This window comes from Cryptomeria japonica, chromosome 1 (genome assembly GCF_030272615.1).
Source record: "Cryptomeria japonica chromosome 1, Sugi_1.0, whole genome shotgun sequence".
Lineage (NCBI taxonomy): Eukaryota > Viridiplantae > Streptophyta > Pinopsida > Cupressales > Cupressaceae > Cryptomeria > Cryptomeria japonica.
In genome coordinates this window covers 696252021-696278575 of record NC_081405.1, presented here as the reverse complement: position 1 = coordinate 696278575, position 26555 = coordinate 696252021, and positions in this window count along the sequence as shown.

The following is a 26555-nucleotide window of genomic DNA, read 5'->3' as shown; positions in this document are numbered from 1 at the left end:
TTTGAAAATGTTTCCCTACCAAGTTGATTAGTTGATTAGATGATTAAAAATTAGTGGAATAAAAATCCCACTTAAATGCCCCATTGTGAGTTTAAAAAGGTGAATTCCTTTTACCACTCTTCATTTGTGCACTTCAATTATTTGATAAAAAATTAGTGTTTAGCTTATCCCCAAATGTCACGATGTTCAATAAAAAGGCTAGATTGTTGTCGATTTGATTTGATTTTTTATTTTGATAGGGTAAGATTTGATTAGCTATCTAATTGATAAAATTAGACAATCCTGATTGCTGAAATTTTGATGATGAGTTTTGATTATCTCGATGTACGCACAAGATTAGATAGGATTGATAATAAACTCATGATATATGAGCATCATTGAAAGGGGCTCAACGAGATTTGAAAAAAATTTCAAGTGAGCAAGGTAAACTGATAGATAGATGGATTTGATAGATAGATAAATCTAGAGATTGATAGGATGAGATGATTTGATTGTAAGAGCACTTTAGTGTCATCCAGTCTCGGGAGGGCTTCCCAAAGACATGGATGTTGATACCTCATCTTAGCTAGGTGGAGAAAGACCACATTGATAGGTGTGGTTTAGCTTCCCTTCTTGACATTCCTTGACCTTTGATTAACTAGAGATTATTGACAGCCTTAGTAGAGCATTGGCATAGTGAGCGCAATACTTTTCACTTATCGACGAGCGAGATGACGGTGACACCCAAGGATGTATATCGGATACTACGCATCCCTATGATGGGTGAGCTAGGGTATTACTATCTCAGTGAGAAGGGTGGGATAGATGCACTTTTTTGAGTGTTAAATGATGATAAGATAGGCGGATATGAAATTGCATGGAAGGAGATGCTAGAGCTAGGTTATGCCATATTACTTACTATTCTTGTCGGATTCATTGGGGGTTTTCTTTGTCCCGATCACATGTCAAATGGATTATCTATTTGATGGGGTCATCTCCTTGAAAAGATGGTGACATAGGGGACCTAATTTGCATGGGGGTCATGTATGTTGGCACACTTGTATCATGACCTGCACCAAGTTGTGTACTAGAGATTATCAGTAGAGGTGACCATTCTCTAGATATGGGCCTGGGAGCACCTTCCTATCACATGACCATTGGCTGACAAAAATAGACCTATAGGCAGGCCTTATGCTGATGGGTATCTAGACATCATTTTCCAATGAAAGCTGGGCAAATTGGAGTATTGGCGACCAGCACTAGATGATCTGGATAATGTGATATGGAGACGCAATGGACGCCTGAGGATGTATACCAGACTGATATGTGAGATCAAATTAACCAAGAATTCCACCATATGTGCCAACAACACTACCAAATGGACCCAAAATGCTATTCTGCACACCAGAAACATTGTTGAATTAACCAAAAATGTTGTTAAATCGATTCAAAATGCTATCAAATATACCAGAAACACTACAAGACATACCAATTATGCTAAGGTGCAGACTGGAAATTCTAAAACAGAGAAAAACATAAAAATAGAGTTGAGAAATTTCCCATAAACACTATTTGAGGTGCCATGATGCTACAATGGAGACCAAGAATGTGATTCGGGAGCCTGAGAGATCTAATCTACACACCAAAAGAGCTAATCAACCTGTGAATGAAATTTCCTCCAAGAAAACTTGTTAAAGATAAAAGGGGCTCAGCCCCATGATAGTCACCAATTAATGCGATGCTAAAAATGTGGTAAATAGAAGCAAGCATACACATATAATGAGATAATAAAACATAATGGAAAGCTTAATTCAAAACTAAATTAACGATGCAAACCATAAGCCTTCCTTGAAATGTCCCATTTTTCTCTATTCTTGAGGACCTTGAAGGTGTTGGATTGATTGGCTCTCAGCGGAGCAATGACTTCCAAAGTGGAAACTCAAGAGTTGAGTAGCTACTTGATCATGATTTATTATGCAAATGATATGAAATGCATGATCTAAGAAACTAGATTAACATGCTATGTTTAATCCAAAATGCTAATTACTAGATGATTGGAATGAAAATGCCTATAGTAATGATGCTAAAAATATAAATGAAAGGGATTCTTATTGCTCCAAAATGAGGGGTATTTATAGGAATTCTAAGGCCAAAGCTGAGGTGGTAGGAGTCAACGATCTAGATTTGATCTTAAGATATCAAGGCCCAAGATTGAGGAAGTTGGAGAAGAGATTGGCAGGAGGGACACTTCTCATCTCCATGGTGACAAGTGTCAAGGAGCCTTGCTCATGAGAGGGCAAGTGTCCAAGGGAGAAGACATGTGGCAAAAGTGCCATGCGTCTCAAGGTGAGAACATACATACCATAGGAGGTTAGGATAAGAAGGTTAGGATGTGCAAGATAGGATAGGGTTAGTTAAACTTAGGGTTAGGTTAGGGGATGGTTAGGTTAGGTGGTTAAAAGTTAGGAGCCATCTGCTCATTTGAATTTAAAAATTTAAATAATTTGGAAAAAGATAATTAATATCAACAAATTTGAGTTTTGTTAAAGTTAATTAGGGATTAAAAGAATTGATTTAGATGGGGAGGAATTAAAAATTTAGAATTAATTAATCAAATGGGATCTGAAATGAACTATATAAATAAATCATGTATATTTCTTTACTTGTAGATGAATAAGGGAATTAATCAAATTTTCTTTTGAATTTGATTAATTGGGAAGGGGGATTAATTAAATAACTGCATATTTAATTAATTATCTTCACACCATTTTTAGGTGTATACAAAGATTTCTTTTATATACATTATATATAGGGAATGCAAGTACAATGTAGTGCTTTTTTATATTTTTTAATGTAATTTAATTATTGTTTGTTAAAAATGTATAATAAACTATATATATTTAGTTTAGTTTAATGGCTGTTGGGTGCAGTCTCTAGGCTATAAGGGTATCAATTTAAGATGCAAATGATTCTTTCACACTAGACATATTATTTCTTAGTGTGCAAAATGAAAGGTGGAAAAATCTACCTCTTGGTGGAAAGATGTATCTACTCTCCAATAATCGGTGGAGAAAGATGTGGATAACTCTAAGAGTGGAATGGATACTTCCAAGGAATTGGCTAAGGTTCCCCTTTTTGTTGATATCTCTGCTCAAAATGTGATTCTAGTTTTGAAAAACATTAATGTTGGTCAAGATTTGTTTGTGAGTCAAGTGGAAACTCCTATTGGTTCATAGCATTTGCAATCCAAAGAATTTGTGTCTTTGTGATGCAGGGGAAGGAAGGTCCAATTGAAGTTGGGCAGGTTCAGGTTTAGGATGTGTAGAAGGATGAGAGATGGCATGTGGTAAAAGAGAAGTGCAAATAAAAGGCAAGAAAGAATGTAGTTGTCATATGCTTCTAGGGTCACACTCTAAAGATAAAGCTAGACTATAGTGCTTAGTTCTGACCTATTCATGGGTCTTTGTTCTTTGGAATATTTTGAGTGGGGAGGGGCTCCTCATTTGTAGTCTCACCTAGTTCAAACCAAGCTAAAAGACATTTTTAATTTTAATGGGAACCAACCCTTCCAATAATTTAACTACCAAAATAATTGTATAATAAGGATATTGAGTTGTATTAGTAGTGTAGTAATAAACATTACGAAGAAGTGTATATACATGATGTAAAATTAAAATATAATAACAAAAAGAATTTAGTTTGGAAAACTCCTTTTAGTAAACACCTCTAGAAAATACAAAATACCCACAAGGGTTTCACTAGGTAGGCAATATTTTATCATGTACATTCATATTGGGTAGTTTAATACCCAAAAAATAAGAGTGCAATATATTGCCTATCAGTGAAAATAGGGGGTTTTTAATTTGGGTTATGAAAAAATACAATTTTTGACAAAAAATAGGGGGCTTTTCATTCAGGTTGTGTATTGGGAGGAGGTGACAAAAAATGAGTTTAGGGTAATATGTTTTCAAAATAGGGTGATTCTTTAGTATTTCATGAATGCATGTGATATAAACTAGGTTCACTAAGTGATGCCCCTATGAAAATACCTAAAATATAAAAAATAATTTAAATGCTAATGTATTTCTCACAATGGACATTTTTCTAAATTAGAATATTATTCTTGATCAACATGCAAGATTGATCCATCAAAACTTTCATAATTGAAAAATTTATTATAGTAATTTAAGATTCTCCCACTTATTGGATTTTTTCCATAATAGCTACTATTGAATTATCAATTACTAGACCAACCATGGCCATTAGTTTCTTGGATCAAGAATATTTTACTATTCATAGTTTTTATTAATGAATCAAGAATATTAGTTTCTATATCAATTATTAATAATAGTACTCATCTACTTTCAACCACTCCTCTCATAAAATGGTACTCTACTCCAATATCATTTCAGTAAGCATGATGAGAAAGAATCTTGATTAAGTATTGCACTATGATTATCATTAGGAACACTTATCACCTTTTGTACCAAGCCAACATCCATTCATAATAGTTGTAGCCATATTAATTCATCATATGCATAAGACTACTATGTACTTTGTCTTTACTATAGTGTTACCTATAAAAAATTTAAAACTTTGAAAAGCCACTCACCTCCTAGATCTCTCATTCACTCATGTTGTGGTCTTTTTGAATTTCCTATTGTATATCATGGGATTCTTAACTTTAAGAACTACCTGATCGTCTGATGAACTTAGGGAAGTTTTCATAATGTCGGCAACTTTAGGAAGTCAAACTTGCGGTTGCTTTCGAAAGGAGTTTGATGATTGTGAAGTTGCTCGATCTAGAGACTTTCCCACACTCCTGGTATCGTGGTGAATGTCCATCTTTCTCGAGAATTTAAAGGACACCACTAGTTCCAAGTGAGGCCATTTGGTGAAGTATTTTTGAGTGGTTTTTGTACCTTGGTATGACAAAATGAGTGATAGTATAGATAGGCCTTGCTTGAGCACTGATGGAATTAATTGAGACTTTTAGATCAATGAGGATAACGGCTTCTTGTTGTTCCTCCTTTGACTTTGTCAGTTACCACATCATGCATTGTTTTTAGGGAACAAATCAAGGGAAGATTGGTAAATTACCATAATTAATGGCCATTAAGAAATCAGGATATGAAAAAGGGCAGCACCATGTGTTAATTCATTTCATGTTGTCTTTTTTCACAGAAAAATTAAAGATAGTTAAAGAAGAAAATTATCGTCATTTTTGCATATATCAAAATGGTCCTGCCTTGTGATAGTGAACTACCATTTCATAACCTAGATTTGAATTGGCAAGAAAAAGAGAAGGAGGATATAGTCCACAAGTTATGGTCTTTTGCATGGAAAGCATGAACCGATTTCAATGAATATATGAGGGCCATCATTATATTATATAAGATTGAAAAACAAGATGAAAAACACAAACAATATTTGCAAGACTAGCTAGCAGTAGTAAGAAACCCACATAATTAATTATAGTGAAATGGTGCTCTAGGATAGAAAAGGTTGTGTAATGTATTCTAATGTCAACCCAGTGCAGAAACATATTCTTTTGAACTTGTTTGACTTTTTCTAAGCTACTATTTTTTATTAGGATAAATTTGTAGATATCCTGTTGATGCTAATTGAAGAAGAAGAGAAGGCAGATGAGATTGATAGATGAATTGCAGAGCAGAACCTGATACTTGATAATGGGGCCTGAGCCAAGTGATCTTATAGTCTTATCTATTGCAAAACGATTTACATTTTTTTGTTGCTATATGTTTTTTGTTTTAAAATGGTCATGTTCAAGACCATTATCTCTAGTAACTATTTCTTGGAACCAGAAAAGATAGGAGGATAGTAGCTATAGATAGGTAGATTGGTTAATTTTATGGGCTTCTTTTGGGAAAACTTTGTTTTTCTCACAAGAACAAAAAATTTCATGCATGTGGTTATCTATTATTTTAATATAGGAGAATTACTAGTGGTTTTCATATATTCGTAATCTTTGAATTATGGTGTGTGAAGACTTTTCTATTGTTTGAAATGGATGTCGATTGGTGAATTTATATAGAAGTGGTGGATGATTTGAAATTTAAGTTGCTATGGAATATTATCTATAAATGGTGTTTCATAGTGGCTTTATATTCAAAAATCTAAAAAATCTTAAAAATAGTAGTTAGTATTGTGAATGCCTTTACACAGTTTTATGGGTCAAATCTCTTTCCTTATTTCATTTATGGCTTAAAGGCACATGAGTTGTTTGCCTATTCATCCAAAATGATTAGAAGGTAACTGTCACCTTGTAAAATAATTAAAGAATCAATCAGTTCATAATTTGTTAGATTGGTTCAACTGTGGTTACATTTGTCATCTTCGTGTGCATGGAAATATAGAGTTAGGTGACAAATCTATTAACCAACATATAGATAATGAAAGAACTATGTATATCTCTCATATACAACTTAATTTTCCTCTAAAATGATTGAAACCATATCAATTAATATATTTAAACTAAATACATATCCACTAATAGATTTTATATAGTCAATATGTTCACCCCATTTAGAATCCATGGATCCTTACAAAAAAATCATTTTTATTTGTTTTCTTCATATAAATTGTATAATATAATAAATAAATAAACATCTAAAAATAATTTTCATATTAATTTAATGTTTCTTACCTAATTTTAACGTACGTATAATTACAACTTCAGCTAAATTTACATTGTTAGATCTTGGATACTCCATTACACAAGTAAAATGACCAATTTAAAAATGGGTTAAAGAACCTAACACATACCTTAATATTATCTTCTCTTGTATGAAATTTTATCTTCTTCTCTCATATTCACATGAGAATCTTGTTATCATCACCGTGTTCCAAATTAGTTAGTAGTTGTTCACAATACCAACAAATAAAACCAAAAAGGAGACTTGAGAAACAAAAATAGTTAGTATTCATCTAAAAAGAGAAGGAAATCTAAAAGGAGATGTAAGCAATGAAAATAGTAAAATCACATAAATGCCGTTAGCCATCTAAGAAACTAAAACTGCCCTGATTAGAGATTTTCGTGAACTAGAGGAGTTTCTTAAATTGGAAGATGAAGCCATGACAAAGCTCATATAAACATGTATTTGAAAATATTTTTTTGTTAATTTTTTATGTAGTTAATTTATATTGTTTCTTAGAAAGTTAGATTCTATTAAAATATAATAATTTTTTTTTCTTTTGGGTAAAAGTGACTAAGTCACTATAATATTATTAATAGATAATTGAAAATGGAATCCAAGAAACTAGAAGAAGACAACAGGACATCAAAAGTATCAAGGTAACCATGACTTCTATTACCAGCACCATACTATTAGCTAACAATTGAGTATCGAAATGAGGAATTTGAAGGAAATCAAAACCATGTCTATCATAAATATGACCATGATTCTAACATGTTCATAATGTACCTAGGATGAATAGCTTTCTCAATTATTCCTAGGTGAAATCAACATAGAGGACTCATTTGAACTTAAGAAAGATGAGGTCTAAAAGTATGAAACAAAGAAAGAGAGACATCTTGCAATGGGGGGAGCCATGGAAATGTGGAATAAAATAACTATCTTTAAAGATAATTACAAGGGCACTATAAATACATTGACATGGAAGTATCTGTGTTTGTTGGCTCAAGAAAACCTTCAGATGGAGAATGAAATCTCATAGCCTGAGCAATAAACAAAGATGCATCCATTAATTGAATGTTGAGTGGATCCATGAGCAAAATGATTTTAGCATGTTATCCTTATTTTTTATTTCCCTTTTTGAGTGGTCTCAACCATTGAATTCACTCTTTGAGTTGGCAAAGTTCCAAATTTTTTATCTTGGTCTTTGTGGTATCCAACTATGCCAAAATACCAATCTCCCAATCTCTTCAATTGTTCTTAAAGGTCATGTTGTTGGTCATGTCCTTCCCTTTGTAATCAGTCAATTGACTAAATATAGAACCTTGATACCTATTCACAAATTGATCACTATTTCCCAAACATGCCAATTACCAAAATACTCTCTAATAATCACATATCACTGGGAGTTAAGGGAATCACTTGTCATGAAAAGTAGGCATGTAAGATGATTTTCAAGCTTAGGACATCTCTTGCTTAGCCCACTTCTCAATTGAAAAATTTATTAACTACTTGACTTTTCTAAGACTTACATTTATTGAGGTACAATCTTTTAGAAAATATAGAAAGTACACCCTCTTTATGATGGATTGGAAAAAGAAAGAAATGCAAAGGTGGTGGCACTATTTTTGAAAATAGGTGATATTACTCATCACAAATGAATATTTAACAATTTTGAAACCTAAGTCATAAATACGAAATAGTAATATTCATAAACTCACTATTATTTGTTGAAGTTAGCTAAAGCAACGTATTAGTGTCTATGCACAGAAGACATAGACTTGTTAGTCCCGAAAACTCCCATTTTAGTATGTTTTTTAATGTGGATTGTTCTTGTATTTCAAATTAGAATGGTGCTATCACATGAAGACTAGTTTACTATAGTCTAACCTGATTTGAATTAACATCAAAATGAACAAAGTGATATCATTTCTAGACTCAATGCTTGGATTGGAAAGAACCAATTGAATTTTCTAAATATAGGAGGGAAATTGATATCTTAAGGAAAGATGAAGGACAAGTAGAAAATCATAACTGATGCCTACAAGAATAAATTATGGTGGAAAGGAACCTAGCTTGAAGCAATTTCCTTTAGCATCTTATCGGTGACATATTGCTAAGATAGAGTACCCTCTACCATGGAAATAAAATAAAGTCTTGAATGATGGTGCTATTAATAAATGGTACTATTCTACTGGTTTGACTCGGTATGGATTTTATAGAAAACTCATAAGAAGACATCCTTTATAGGTTGACAAATTTAGCACGGGAGTGTAAAACAAGTCTTTTTGAGTACATGAGATTGATATTAGAGCTAGAAGAGAAAGACAAAATGGCTAAACTGCATGATGCGCTAATCCAAATGGTACTTTAAGATGAAAGGAATATAGTCACTGTTGGCAACAACAATGAAGGAAAACAAAGAGGGGGTTGGGTGAATTAGTTTTCACAAAACTAAAACAAATTAACCTCAACTTCAGATCTGATCAAGAACAACAATAACAAAAATAAACACCTCATCAACAATACACATAACACACAAATGTTTGACATGGAAAACCTAGTTAATGGAAAAGCAACGATGGGAACCTACCCACAATAAAATGATACTCTACAGTAGTATGTGTAAATATTACAGTGGGGAATGTGCATGCATTCAGGTACACTAGACGAAAAACACAAAGGGATACATCCCTAGGAAGTCTTGCTACCTTACAAAGATCAAACAACAATCTAGATTATGTGAACTAGAAGAATAGCATCTCCAAATGCCTGATCACAGTTTCAGTTAAGCACATATACTCATACTCAACTCTTCACACTTTTACACACTCTTTCACACTTCTTTGATTTTCTCCTCTGCTACTAAAATATCTAAACAATATTTGTACATGCATATCACCTCTCTTAAATGAATATTACATGTCTTTATATAATTCATCAACCTATATTTCAAGGTCAACTCAACTCATAAGACCTAATTAGAAAATTAAATCACACGATAAATAAATCAATATGCAGAGCAATAAAATGTCAGTAAGGACATAACATGAACCCAAATAAAAAACTCAAACACACAAAACTACTAACTATCCTTCCAAGATCATCTGCAACATGCGAGAACAATTTGGTTGGCCAAAAAGTTGTATTATGCAAAGAATATTGTTCGACTATAAAATGTTGAATAACATGCACCACGATCAATGTGGATGACCAATATGCATAGAACACAATCTAAGAACATAAAAAATTAATGTGAATTCCTCCACAACAACTCAGAATACAAGAATCATCATTATTTCCCTTTTGAAGCTTAAGAATGCCAACAACAAATTGTAAGATATGCTTGTGAGGCTCCAAAACATGAACCACCCAAATTGAGGACACACATGAACATCCCAAACATTCTCCAAAATCCACACAACATTAAAAATGAATTCTAGAGAAATACAAACTAGAAATCACAACTTTGTAATACAAAACTAATAGAAAAACCAAGTATCTACCAAATCACATAACTTGATCAAATCACCTTTTGGATCACTAAGGATCATACTAAGTCAAATAGAGATAAGTATCTCAAAACCCATTAATCTGCATTGGCACATCTGCAACCAAACCAACTCTTTGGAACATTGAAGCACAAGAAACATAGGAATATGTTGACATCAATGAGAACAACACATTTCAACACTTATAATATCCAACAATCTCCCTCTTTAGCATTGATGGTAACATATGAATGTGAAAAGTAATCAATACAAAGAAAGGAATCAACTCCAACAATATCTCCTTGAGATCATTCACACATAACTCTCCACCTCAGATGGATAAGACAAATTTTCACATGCATCTCTCCCCCTTTAACATCATTGCTAAAGGCATATACAAATAATTATTCTCTCCCTTTTAGAACAAACTCACAAATCTAAACAACTGAATCACACACTGACTACTCCCCCTGAGTAGCAAAACCCCTCATCAATCTGGATAACAAGATGAGACTATGAAGTCCACTGGATTGATGCAACTCAATGTATCTATTTTATAGTATGAGAGGAAATCATCCCTAACTTCTCTCTCAGATATACAAATGTAGGAAAAGGATTCGTGAAGATATCTACAATTTGTTCCTTTGTAGATACATACTCCAATCTGACTTATTTCTCATTCACCTTCTCTCTCAAGAAATTAAATTTGATTGATATATGTTTTGTATTAGAATGGAATACCAAATTATTAAAAATATTTATAGCCCTTGATTTATCACAATATATAATAGTAGGGTCATTATAAACAACTCTAATATTCTTCAATATCTGCTTCATCAAAATTACTTGAGTACAGTTGCTAGCTGTAGTAATGTATTCAGCTTCTATAGTACATAAAGAAATAGCATCTTGCTTCTTACTTGCCCAAGAAGTCAACTTCTTTCCCAAAGAAAATGATCTGTCGATAGTGCTCTTCTGATCATCAACATCACCTACCCAATCAACATCTATATAAGCACTCAAAATGAAATCATCATTCTTAAAATACCACAAACCATAGTCAATTGTTCCCTTCAAATATCTAAATATCCTCTTCATAGAAATAACACAAATTTCCTTAGGATCAACTTGGAATCTTGCAACAAGACATATAACATTCATAATGTCAATTCTAGTCTGAGCTAAATATAGAAGTCCACCAATCATAGATCTATACAAGGTATGATTAGCCTTCAGAGATTCATCATCTTTTGTCATCTTGCATCCAGTCACCATAGGAGTTACAATAGGTTTGGAATCATCTAACCCAAACTTATTTAGCAATTTCTTCAGATACTTTGATTAAGATATGAAAATACCTCTACCAGTTTGTGTAATTTGCAATCATAGAAATAATTTCATCCCACCTATCATAGACAATTGAAACTGTTTTTTAATATCATCAACAAATTTCTTACGCAAATCATCATCTCCTCCAAAAATAATATCATCAACAAAAACTTCAACAATCAAAATATTATCATTATCAATCTTCAAATATAACTACTATCAGGAGTACCTTTACAAAATATCAAGTTCATCAAATACATGTTCAATCTAGTTTATTAGGCTCTAAGTGCTTCTTTAAGTCCATACAATGCTTTCTTTAATTTGCATACCACGTCTCCTTCATATGGCAATAAAAATCCATTTGGTTGCTCAATGTAGACTTCCTCTTCAAACTCACCATTAAAAAAGGCTGACTTCACATCCATATGATATACCTTGAATTTCTTATGAGAAACATATGCAATAAATAATCTAATGACATCAATTCTAACTACTAGAGAAAAAGTATCCTTAAAATCAACACTTTCAATTTGTGAATATACTTTACATACTAGTCTTTCTTTGTTTCTAACAACTTCTCCATCTTCATTCAGTTTATTCTGGAACACCCATTTAGTACCAATTACATTCTTGTCTTGACGTCTTGGAATAAGTTCTGTGTATTTTTCTTCTCAATTTGATTTAACTCTTCTACTATGGCTTTTACCCAATTTTTATCTTTACAAACTTCAACAACATCTTTAGGCTCAAATTTGGAAATCAAACATGTTTTTTTCAATAGTAATTATTCTCCTAGTCATCACACCTTTATTTTTATCACCAATAATATGTTTTTTTGAATAATTTAGTCTTACATACTTGGGGGTCTTCTGATTTTCAGTCTCTTGAACTTCTTCACTACCAACAACGACTAGATCTATTGACTCTTCCAGATCACTTTGTTTCATGCTCGGAGTCTACACTTGCTTTAAAATAGCATCTCAATCATCAAACTCATATTCACATGCTCTAGTTTTCTTCTCATAAGTCTCATCAACCTTCACATTCACACTTTCCACTATTTTTCTCAATCTTTTATTATAACACTCATAGGCCTTGCACTTAGTACAATATCCCAAAAGGATTCCTTCACAACATCTTGCATAAAATTTTCCTATATCTTCATCTTTTTTGATATAAAATTTGCTTCCAAAGATTCTGAAATATCTAACTATAGGAAAAAGACCAAACCATAACTCATAAGGAGTCTTACCAGAATCATCTTTTATATTCACTAGGTTGAATGTGTACATAGAAGTGCTAACAACCTCTCCAATAGATATTAATGTTATTGTTACAATTCTATTATGTTAATGGTGATAGCAATTTTTCAATTAGGGAAAGTGTTAGAATTCAATAAGAAGTAGTATTCAATTAGGGTTGTGATTCAATTAGAGTCAATTTTAATTCAAGATTAGAGTTAAGGTTTCCAAATTATTAGGACTAAAATTTGGAAAGGATTATAGTTTAATCAGGATTACAATTTTGGTTCAATAAGATTTATATTTAGGTTTAGCATTAGAGATGGTGCTAGGATTATTCAATATGTTAGGGTTGGGAAGCAAATATGGTTAGGGTTAGGGTTTGGGTCAGAATTCAATTAGTGGAAGGGTAAGGGTTAGGGCTCATATATAAGGGTAGGGGTTAGGACTCATATTGTGTTAGGACTCATATCGGGTTAGGACTCATATCGGTTTGGGTGCAACTAGGATTAGGGTTAGGGTTCAAATAATATTAGGATTATGGTTCCATAAGGTTTAGGGTTAGAGTTTAACTAGGGTAAGTGATTGCCTAGGGTTAGGGTTATAATTCAATTTGGGTTAGGGTTCAAGTTTTGGTTCAATTAGACTCAAGATTAGAGACCAATTAGTGTTAAAATTTGAATAGATTTAAGATTAAGATTAAAGTTTAATTAAGGTAAGGGTTAATGTTGTGGTTCAATTAGGTTAAGGATAAGTTTGGGATTGAAATATGATTACGGTTAGGTTCAATTAAGGTTAAGGTTAGAATTGACTTAGGTTAACTATGAGTGGTGTATTTTAATTAGGGAAAGGGTTAGAATTTAATAAGGTAAAGGTTCAATTAGGGTTTATATTCAGTTACAATTAGGGTTATAATTTATTAGGATTTTATTACAGGATGTGTTATAATTTAATTAGGATTACAGTTTTGGTTTAATAAGGGTTAGGGTTAAGTTTTAATTATAGGTTGGATTTAATTAAGGTTAGATTTAATGTTGAATAAGAACAAATATTCAGTTAGTGTTAGGGTTAGAATTAGGGATATGATTCTTCAATATGTAGTAATTTTATTTAAATTTATATCTACCATATAAGAACATACCAAATTTTAGATAAAGAAAATTACATACGGTAGTAGTATGCATCAAAACAAACTATAGAAAATAGTTATTGTTCCATAGATTTTTCAAACAATAGGGTCAACCTTTTATAATGAATTTTGATTAATAACTTCTTTAATTTTTAAAAACAAAATCTATTTAATATCAACATAATCTAAATATGATAATATGATAAAGCTCTCTATATATTTTGAAAATTAAAATGTAAGACATGATGTAATATCTATGCAACTTTTTCTATTCAACAAATTTCAAGAATATAACTGAAAAAATAATATACATCAATCTATTAGGTATAATGTAAAAAGGATTGGATACAACAAGATTGACTCCAATATTATGTTTGAAAATATTTGACATTTAATTAATTTAATATATTCTATTTAAATATGCTAAACATAAATAATTTTCTAACTATCTATTGGGTAATAATGTAATAGGGATTTGTATGCAACAAGATCTTTGTAAATTATTAATCTCTAACCTTACTACAAACATGACATAAGATAGTTTGAAATTTAAGGCTTGACATAAGATATACATAAAATAAGTCTATTGCAAAGACTTTACTATTTATTAGTTGTTGAATTAAGGTCGGGCTACAATTAGGTATAAGATTAGCTTTAGCCTTCAATTATAATTAAAAGAAAAAATGATCTTCAAAATAGATATCTCTCGATGTATTTTACATAGATTTATTTAAAAATAAGTATACTAGTTTTAAGGATTGTCTCCTATCCCAAAATAGGGTCATGGGTGTTGGAAGTGAAGTCCAACAAACTCCTTCCATTCGTCGCCAAAAAATCTTGGGTCTTCAACTTCCATTTGCAAGCTCTTTAAGAGTTGGTTGCATATCATTTTGTGAGATGAATTATTGAGCTACTTGTAGCTATGTGTGTACAAACCAAACATGGTTATTAATATATTGATTCCCCTACTTTAAGTATGGACGTAGGCAATTACCGAACCATGATAAATTTGTGTCTCATTTGTCTATGTTATGAATTTATAATTCAATTTTCTCTTCTCTTTTAAATTTGTTTCTTAATCCTAGCAATTTCTATCAGAGCGAGGTTAGATTGTTGTTAAGATTTTGGTTGTTGAAATTCCAGAATCATAGAAAAAGCGAAGATAGAGAAGTTCTCTAGTCAAAGCTTTAGGTTATGGAAGGTGCAGATGGAGTCTTTGCTGATAAAGAAAGACCTTTCACTTGCACTTGAAGGGAAAACAAAGAAGCCAACTGGGATGGCTGATGAAGAATGGGAAAAATTAGACAAGAAGGTAAGAGCAATGATTTTTCTCTCGCTATCCAACAATGTTCTCTTCAATGTCATGGGTGATGCAACAATAAAAGATGTATGGTATATACTCACAGCCATGTATGAAATGGCATCGATTGCCAATAAAGTGTTTATCATGAAGCGCGTGTACAAGCTTTAGATGAAGGAAGGTTTTAATACATTGATTAGTCAAGAGACTTTAGTGGGGATGACACAAGATGATGAGAGCAAGGCTGTTCTTTTCTTATGCTCTTTGCCAAGTAGCTGGGATGACATTGTAACAATAGTTAGCACATCAATATTTGGTAAAAATAAGTTGGCTTTTAATGATGTATCAGCTACTCTTCTCAGGGAGGATTTGAGAAGAAAGAATGATGAACCTTCATCCGGTGAAGCCTTAATGGTGGTCAACATCGAAAATAGAGGTAGAAGCCATAATAGAGGCAGAAATAATTATCATAGACATTCGAAATCAACAAGGAGATCGAAGTCTAGAAACAAAAATTGTGATTGTTAGTTTTGTGGCAAAGCTGGTCATGTAAAGAAGGATTGTAGAAACTTCAAAAGGGAACAAGAGATGGTGCGGAACAATGAAGCAAATACAGTCTATGATAAAGATGATAGTGTTCTAATCCTTTCAACAAACGACACTACTTTGGATTCATGGGTGCTTGATTCTTGTGCCTCCCATCATGCTACCTCATGTCTTGAAGCGTTCATTAACTACCATGAAGGTCATTTTGGAAATGTTTTCTTAGGAGATAACAAAGATTGTGAAATTATAGGCAAAGGTGATGTGTTTCTACCATTAGAAGGTGGTAAAATATGGCTGCTCAAAGATGTTTGCCATGTCCCAAAATTGAAATGGAATTTGATATCCATTGGACAACTCTTTGATCAAGGTCTTAATGTCAATTTTCTTCCGGATACATGGAAGGTAACTAATGGTACCATGCTGATTGCAAATGGTAATAAAGTGGGTACTCTATTTATATTTAAGACTCATGGTGAAGTGGGAGCTGCAATGGTGATTGAGGACAACAAAGTGGATCTTTGGCATCAAAGACTTGGGCATATTAGCAAGAAAGGACTCCATGTTATGCACACAAGAAATCAACTTCCAGGCCTCAAACTTGTTGACTTTGCCTTTTGTGAAAATTGCCTTTATGGCAAACAAAAGAGAGTCAGTTTTTTGAAAGGTGGACATGACACAAAGACAACACCACTAGATCTTATATACTCAGATATTTTTGGACCTATCGAGGTGACCTCCATTAGAGGAGCTAACTATTTTGTCACCTTTGTTGATGATTGTACAAGAAAATTATGGATTTATATGCTTTGTAAGAAATATGAAGTCTTTTCAAACTTTAAAATTTTCAAGGCTTTAGTTGAAAATCAGATTGGGCATAAGATTAAGTGTATACAAACAGATAATGGTGGACAATTTTGTTCATGTGAATTTGATAATTTTTGTGCTAATAATGGGACTAGAATAATTAAGGTTGTTCATTTTACTCCTCAAGAAAATAGTGCAGCCGAGAGGATGAATAGGACAATTCTTGAAAAGGCATGATGTATGTTGTCAAATATAGGTTTAGGCAAGGAATTTTGGGCAAAAACGTGTAACATGACAATGTATTTGATCAACCAAAGTCCCTCATCTAAATTGGATTTTGGTATTCCAGAAGAAGAATGGCAAGGGAAGAGGATTTCATACTTGCATCTTCATGTGTTTGGATGTGAAGCCTTCTCGCATATACCCAAGGAGAAGTGAACAAAACTGGATCCAAAGTCACTTAAATGTATTTTTGTGGGGTATGGTGAAGAGGAATTTGGTTTCAGATTATAGGATCTTGTTCATAAAAGAATTTTTTGTAGCAGGGATGTCAGTTTCCATGAGACTTCCTTCCCCATGCTACAATATTCCAATAAACCAGAAAAAGAATATGTCCCTATGTCTTTGTTTCAAAATTATGCTACCAGTGCTCTGCTTCATGAAATGGGAGCCCCTATGTCATCTACCATAGTTTAATACAATTCTCAGACTGAAAATGATGAAGAGAATACTTGCAATTACTACTCTCCATTTAATTCTAAAGATTCGGGGTGTGCAGAATAGAGAACATCCTCCATGAGCTAGCACTCATGTTGCAGAAGATGTGGAGGAACACTCATATGGTGAGCACTTTGGCTCACATCATCGCCATTTTGTTGGGTACTCTTCACGGTGGTCTGCATCCCCACCACATCCTACATGTCATGACTCATACTCCCCACAACATGTTGTGAAGTCTTCACACCACGTAGCACACCCACCTCCGCCTACACAGAATCCTTCCTCACCACACTCCTCACATGACATCCTCTGCGGGCTCCCTACAGATGTCTCTCCCTCTGCGATAACACAGCTGTGGAGTCATCCTCACGTGTAGACTGTAGAGAATGTTACCATGGCTCCCCACTCTCTACACTCTCGACAAACTCTTGTTGTGGAGGATGCTGCCATGACACCTAGCTCCCTACTCATTTTCCCAATGCACGCTGTGGAAGATACTTCTATGAGTTCTCCCTCCCACAATCTGCCTACATCTCACGTGGATAAAAATCCACAGGCCATCAATTTCCCTATAGACAGGGAAATTAACGGAGATATTACTAGGCATATTAACAGTGGGAATCACTCAATAAAAAGGAGTGATATCAATTTTCGTAAACAAAGAACATATAAATTGAATGATTCTATTACTCCAACAGAGAGTCAATTGAGGAAATCTGCTAGATAGAGATGACCTCCTGTAAAGTTATTCGACTATGACTTATTGTTTTGTGAAGAATCTGAGCCTACCTTGCTAATTTATGATCAAACAGAGCCTGTAACATACAAAGAAGCTTGTAAAATTGCAGATTGTGATAACTGGTATGCTGTAATGTGCGAAGAAATGAATGCACTATTGCGAAATCAAACATAGGATTTGGTGCCACTTCCGCTTGATAGAAAGGCATTAAGAAATAAATGGGTGTATAAACTAAAAGATGAAGCCGATGGTCACAAAATATTTCAAGCAAGACTAGTTGTCAAGGGATATGCTTAGCAGCAAGACCTAGATTTCAAAGAAATTTTCTCGCCTGTAGTCAAAATGACTACCATTCGAGCAGTATTGGGATTGGTTCCAGCCTGGGATCTTGAGCTTGAACAGTTGGATGTGAACACGACCTTTCTCCATGGCGATCTTGATGAGGGACTATTTATGCATTAGCCGAAAGGGTTTATTAGAAAGGGTCAGGAACACCTCTATTGCAGATTGAAACACAGTTTGTATGGGCTTAAGCAAACTCCCCACCAGTTGTATCTTAAATTTGACAAATTCATGATTGATCACAAGTTTACTTGCAGTGAGTCTGATCCTTGTATTTATTTTAAAAAGCTTCCTAATGGTGAATTTGTTATACTTATCCTTTATGTGGATGATATGCTAGTGGCTGGCACAAGCATGAAGATTGTGAGTGAACTTAAAACTCACTTAGCAAATTAATTTGCCATGAAAGATTTACGGTGGATGCTAAGTCTGTTTGCGTACCCTTAGCCTCTCATTTTGAGTTATCTTTTCATTTGTGTCCAAAAGCACAAGAAGATAAGGAGTTTATGGAAAAACTTCTATACAAATCTATAGTTGGAAGTCGTATGTATGCTATGGTGTCTACTCATCTGGACATTGCTCATGTCATGGGAGTGGTGAGAAGATTTATGGCTAATCTAGGCAAATCACATTGGGAGGTGATTAAGTATATTTTGCAATCTCAAGGGTACTTCTGATTTTTTCTTATGGTTTGGGAAGGGCAAGGCAATTTTGGAAGGGTTTACTGATTCTGATTTTGCCAGAGATTTAGACAAAAGAAAGTCTACTTCAGGTTATGCTTTCGCATTTGTTAGGGAAGCGATTAGTTGGGCTTCAAAATTACAACATATAGTTGCTCAATCGATTGCGGAGGGGAATAGATAACTCTTTCTAAGGGAGCAAAGGAGATGGTATGGTTGCAACTCTTGTCCAACGAGTTGGGTTTGAAGCAATCAGATTTTACATTGTTTTGTGATAATAGCAGTGCCATCTTTATGACTAAACATCAAACATCTCAGCCTCAGTCAAAACATGTTGATGTTTGCAGTCATTATGTTCACCATATGATCGAAGAAGGCAAGTTTCATGTAGATTAAATTCATACCGACAAGAATCCGACTGATGTGCTCACTAAAGTAGTTAAGTGGGAGAAGTTCGATTTTTGCCAAGATTCTCTCAACCTTTCCAATAACTTATAGTAGGACTGAGTGGGGGAATCTACTTGTTGTAGAATTTCATTGGCCTTTAGTGTGAGATTGTTGGAAGTGAAGTCCAACGGACTCCTTCCCTTTGCCGCCAAAAACTTTTGGCTCTTCAACTTCCATTTGTAAGCTCCTTAAGAGCTGATTGCATATCATTTTGTGAGATGAATTCTGGAGCTACTTGTAGTTGTGTGTACAAACTAGACTTTGTTATTAATATATTGATTCCCCTGCTTTAAGTGTGGATGTAGGCAATTGCCAAACCATGATAAATCTGTGTGTCTCATTTGTCTATGTGTGAATTTATAATTATTTTTTCTCTTCTCTTTTAAATTTGTTTCTTAATCCTAACAATAGGTAGCGAATCATCCATGCGCCTTTCCATGCAAAACATAAAATTTTTGTAGAGAGTAACGAATCATAAGGACAAGTAGTGAAGTTTTGATTGGTTTTTGCACACACAGGCATGTAAATGTCAATTTTATCTTAAAATGACTTTTTGTTTATGGACAACATTGATTTCATTGTAGATTGCCTCTTCACAAAATAAAACAATTTTGTAAAATAATTTAATTAAAAAAATATTCAATCTTTCTATCCTACAGAATTTAATACAAGCTCTATTAATAATAGACATATTAAACTAATATATCTATATTCAAAAATGTATGTAAAATATGTTGAGAGATATCCAATAATAAAGAGAATCATCTATTTTCTAAAATACTAAACATGAAGAATACAAATTCATTAAAATTCTGCATGCAGACAAGTGGCAAGGGTTCGCTGAAACATGACATATTTCATGCATTTACCCGTCATTTGCATGTCAAATTATTTCAAAAATAGATTTTTGTTTAAGGACATTTTGATATCATTATAGATGCCTCTAGACATAATCGACATAACAACAATTTAAAAAGATTACATTCATAAACCATATAAAGTGTCAACAATTTTACCTAACATATCCAGGCTTCTCCACTCTTCACCTTTCTTCACCTCTACCCAAAACCCCTTCGTAATTATTCCATTCCTCTTTAAAAATAACAGAATGTTCATGGAGTTACAGTAAAAAGCTAAGAAATCAGATGTTAACATTGTAATTATCCATTTCCCTTGACGCACCTCAAGGCCATTGCCATAGACATCTAGCAGCAATTTATGTATAAAACGGTAATAAGGGCGATCAACTAAAACCACTGAAAATACAATAATTGCACTAGAGACTGGCCACTTGGGAAGAGTTTGCTCAGTACCGATTTCAATCACTTCACCAACACCTATATTAGCTTCACAAAACAGATTTTCATTTAAAGATGAATCCCCTCCATCCACTGCTCTTCCAATCATAATCATTCCTCTTGAGGGCACACTCTAAAACATAAGACAAATTACTCAGTTTTATACTTGATAAATTCTTTTCATTTACACATGTCTTCAAATCTTACTTACGAAAATATAGACTACATTGTAAGAAAAATTACAAAACAAAGCTGAAGGTTAATAATGAAATAAAAATGATATTTATGATTGCCTGTTAAAAATGAATATTGTAATCATTACCTATAACTTATGAATGCAATTCTGTATTATTGCATGGCTGCAATAACTAAGTGCCATGTAATCTGATACATACAACTCTTCAACACCTGCTATGTTCTCCAGGTTCTCGCAAGAGTGAATGACAATTTTCCTCGAGGAGCTCAGTCTGGCAAGACTTGACCACTCCTCAAGCTCGGGACAATAATAAATGTCCAACACTGTAAACTGAGAGTTACCTGACACAGTTCTCAAATTTGACAACGATTCAATCGAAGATCTCGGACCCTACATCCATCAAATATAATCCTCTCGAGGCAACTTAGATCTATAAATGCTGGCATCTCCTTAAGCTCTGGACAGCCCCGAATTCCTTGACAAAAATCCGCCGTTCTTAGATTTGACAACTATCCAGTTCAAAACATTTGACCATCCCATAGTTAACCAATCTTATATGGTCCAGACTCTTCATATCCCTGAGACACAAGGACTCGATCTCAAGCTTCTTACAATTATAAATTTCCAATTCTACAAGCTTTACAAAATCACATATTTTTGATACACTTTTCAAATTTTCAGTGTCTAATCTTAAGACAATTTAATGTCTTTACCAGTCTTAAATCAATTTCCACAAGTTTTTTCATGCCATCAATGTTTACAGACTGATGGCTTGGATAGTGCATTCCCCTGAGACACAAGGACTCGATCCCAAGCGTCTCACAATTAGAAATTTCCAATTTTACAAGCTTGGGAAGGTCAGATATTCCTGACACACTTTTCAAATGTCCACATTGTCTAATTTGAAGATAATTTAACGTGTTTACCATTCTGAAATCCACTTCCACAAGCTTTTTCATCTTATGAAGTTTGACGGACAGAAGGCTTGGACAATGCATTCCACTGATTAAGATCATGGATACACATTCTTCATCACAGATCTCTAGTTTTTCAAAGCCATTGATAGGGGACCTAGCACTACAAGACATTCCTGCATTATTCCAACCCACCTTATTAAATTAGAAATTAAATACAAACAAACGTTCACAAACAGTCCTCTCCTGTCTTAGTGGAAACCTGTTCCCTCTTTAATGCGAAAGACCGAAGACATAAACTACAAAGATTCATATTGAGATATTCTAATAAAAGCAAACCTGTGATTGGCAATCCTTGGGCATTTAAATGCACATTCTCTAAAATAGAAGATATTCCTGAAAACCCTGGAAACTCTTTCAAAAAGGTTTTATAAATAAGCATCTCTTTCAACTGCGAGGGCACCCGAAATTCAAGATAGATTTTTGTTAAGATCTCAATGATTTTTAAGAAATGTGACAGACACATCTATATCAGAAGGAATATAACCAATAAACCGTTAAAAGGAGATTTGGTTTTTAACTCAAAAAATCAAAATACCTGCATGCCATTTTCCCATAACGTTCCGAGTTGTGCATGTTCGATTTTTAAACACTGCAATTTTCAAAGAGGAATCCATGAAGGAATGTTTGGTAGTCCTGCGGAATTGCCCTTAATCTGAAAGCCATAGTAAGGAAGGTGACGTCTCAACACAACTATCTGATTGGCCTAAGAAGAGTGTAACTTGTGAACCTATGGACTCGTCGAAAATGGAATTGAAACACCTCACATTGGTTTTTGTGAGTATAGTTTTGAAAGCCATTGATTCCTGCATTCACTGAAGAAGCCCAGATTTCTTTTTATGTAAAACAAAGTGAAGATTTGAAATATTAAAACTGTAAGAAAGAATTTAGAGGCAGAGGAGCATACCAGAGATTGCAGATCTTGGGGACGCCACAGGCGATGACGGGGTATGAGATCGTGTGCCATTTCTCTTCCCAAGTCCCTAAGGTGGTCATGCATTCTCAATACAATTTCCTGTTGATCATACATACTCCAAATCCATTTTTCAGTTTCTTCCACCAGACATTTATCTGAGTGTTTCCAGTGCATATTGTGCGTTCCATCCTGATCCTTCCCATACTGTTTCAGCTATATTCTTCGGTCTGCCCACAAAAAAGTAAGCAGTTTCCATGAAAACATGTTTTTGTTCATCATCCAATGAATCAAAACTTATTTTCAATCTTTTCTTTACATCTCGAGGCAGTGTCGTTATAGCTTTAGTCAATTCTGACTTCCAATAACTGTGAGTTCCTACCATGAACATGTCGACCCAGAACCTGAAGAGATAGAGGTAACCCTCCACATGCCTCTACGAATTCATCAACAAGCACCTCGTACCCAATACATTGATGGGGTTGAAGAAAGGCATGCCAACAGAAGAGTTCCCTCCCGTGGTTTCTATCCATTCCTCTTAAAGGATAACCAATAGTAATCCCAGTGGTTATAAGTACTCCAACATCACGGGTTGTGACAATAACCAGACTATTACCTGATTTATCTAAAATATCCATGACAGATAAAGCATCTAACTGTTCCATGTGATCAATGTCATCTAAAACTATTAGGCAGTTTAAAAAGGGGCTCCCTTGTAAACAATCATTTAGATAGCTAGTACCTTTATCTATACTTCTAAAATTCCCACCTTTGTCAAACAGATCTTTGAGAAGCTAACTTTGCAAAGAAGGTAGTTCACTTCTCACAGATGCTTCTCGCACGTCAAACAAAAAACTTGCTCTTAAGTAATTTCAACGTTTTCGGTTAAACAACTCTTTGGCAAGAGTTGTCTCCCCCACTCCAACCATACCAAAAATACCAACAGCTTTAGGCTTATGCTTCCTTTCTTCTAGCCTGCACTAGTTTACAAAATCTTCTTCAAGTTCATCGAGGCATCGTCTTTCAAAATTTTCCACAAGAATATCAAGCCCTACTAGATACTTGGCGACAATTAAGCATTGTTTCCTTTGTACTTTCTTTTGCACAGCTGCTACTATTTTTTGGCACTCACTGGAGATTTATAAAATGAAAGCAGAATTCTATGAGAGAATAGTAAACCAGATTTGAAGGAAAAATAGAACTCTATACAAAATACAGCATCCAAAAGCATAGAAAGATAACCTGTTAAATTCTTCTCCAGCTATAAATGAAAGAAACTGAAGGGCTTCCTTCCACTCACTAAGCTTCTCCAGATATCTGCCCTTCTCTTCAAATTTGCTGAATGCATCAGCATATTGTCCCCTTCCTATGTGATGGAGCTCCCATGGGTCCACTTGATAAAACACGGGAATAATTTTGGCCTTACTTTCTAACATTTGAACCAGCTTAGCCAAACACCAAGGTGGTTCTGCATATCTTCTGGAAAAAATAGCTATGTGTACCTCAGCAAGCGGATGGCTGGCTTTATGATTTAAAGAAAATTTGAAATATTTTTATAATTTTTTTTTAGTTTTTCTATATGTTAGTAATTGTCACTTTTGAAGGCCTTCAGGGCATTTTCAGTCCTTGAAAGTTTGGCCTGTCATTTAAAACATTGTCATAGTTAAGTTCTTTCAGGATTTCGCTTTGAACTCTTGCAGAACTTTCCAACGAGTTAAACGGCTCATAATTTTGAGTCTCGAGCAGAAAGTTATGACTAGTTAAAGTTAGGACAAAATTTCATATAGTTTTTAAATATTTTTGTAGTTTTTAGATTTTATTATGTAATAATCAAATGCGACTATTGGGTTTCGATTCTCAAAGGGTTTTTGTGACTCTTGGAATCTCATGAACTACTATATGTTCAATTTTTTAATGGAATAGATCACTTTTTGGCTTGCTTCAATTCTGTGTTATCTTGTTTATCCACAATACTGCAGGTTCTCACTTAGGTGTTCCATGATTTGGATCAGTGGTATCAGAGCAAGTTCGCTCCTATATGTCATATCACACGCGATCAACATATCAAAGATTGGGTTTGGAAACAAGGAATCCTTTAGATTACCTTCCTTTGAGATGCACAAGATCGCAGATGGCTAAGTTGGAGACTGACGACGACATTAAAGTGTTGGTTGCAAATGTATTAACAAAACAACATGAAGAAATAATGGAACAATTCAAGCAAATGCTGGAAAGTCGTGGGTCCAGCAAACCCACCATTCAGAGGGTATAGACCATTCAAAGTGCAAGTGAATTTCGATATACCCATATTTCAAGGAAAAATTGATGCAGATGTCCTTGATGATTGGGTTTCAAAACTCGAAAGGTATTTCTCTGTCAACCAGTTCTTAGATGAAGAGAAAATAACTTTTGCTCTTCTCAAAGTAGAAAATCATGTGAAAGATTCTTAGGAAGCGAAGTTGGCATCCAAGGAAGCCGAAACTGGCAGTACATTTGTTTTTGATCAAAAACTCACATGGGGAGAATTCATGGAGTACATAAAAGAAAAATATTTTCCTATAGATACATATGAATAGAAATATATGCAATGGCAATTGCTTCGGCAAAAAAAGACCAAACTGTTCAAGAATATACTAATATATTTCATGCTTTAGCAACAAAACTTGGCATCAAAAATTGTGAGAAGCACCAAGTTTTAAAATATCAGAGTGGACTCCATAGGTATATCCAAGCTGAAATAAAATTCCTAAACATAGACTTTGCCTAGTGCATATAAATTTGCTACAAAAATTGAGGAGAAGTTCAAAGAGAAAGGAAGGAGGGATAACTTCACAAATAATAGATGGAAGGGTGAAGGTAGCAAAACTACATGGAAACAAACCTCTAGGGAATCTTCTCCTAGTTCACCAATGAAAAAAGGCATGGGGTATAAAGAAGACACGAGAACAATATGTGGTGTGAATTCCACAAGAGTCTCTCTCACAATACAAAAGATTGTAGAACCATAAAAAGTTTAATGATGGAGACGCATGAGGACAAGGAAGAACCTAAGGTGGTAGAATCTTGCACAAAAGAAAGTCATGAACAGGTCATTGAGGTTGATCCATATGTAATGATAGCTACTACAAAGGTATTGCCCTAGGAGGATGAGAATAGATTGTTTCATTCACAAATGTGGGTCAGAAGAAAATCATTGCACTTTATTGTTGATAATGGAAGTCAAAAGAACCTAATATCAACAAAGACCATGAAAAGATTGAGTCTGAAAACAACAACACATCCTCAACCCTATTCTATGGGATGGGTAAGTCAAGAGAGAGATATCCAAGTGCACCAACAGTATCACCTTTCCTACTCTATCAAACCTATCAAAGATGAAGTAATCTGTGATGTGGCTCCTTTAGATGTTTCTGATGTTTTGTTGGGACAACCATATATGTACCAATGCCATGGTGTCTATGAGTCTAGACCTTGCAGTGTGACAATTAGATTAGGTGAGCAAAAACTACCGAATACTAGAGGTAAGCCCTACATACACTACCTCTTTGATTAGTGCTAAGCAATGTAGGAGGTTGGTTGCCAAAACAAGAACATTTATATTATTGATGATTCATTTTGAAGAAGAAAGGAAGTTTGTATATAATTCCAATACCATCACAAACACCACAACACAATAGAAAAAATCAATGGACCAAATTTTGATAAAATATGAGAATTTGTTTAAGTTGCCAACTGGGGTACCTACACACTGCCAAGTAAGATAGACTATTG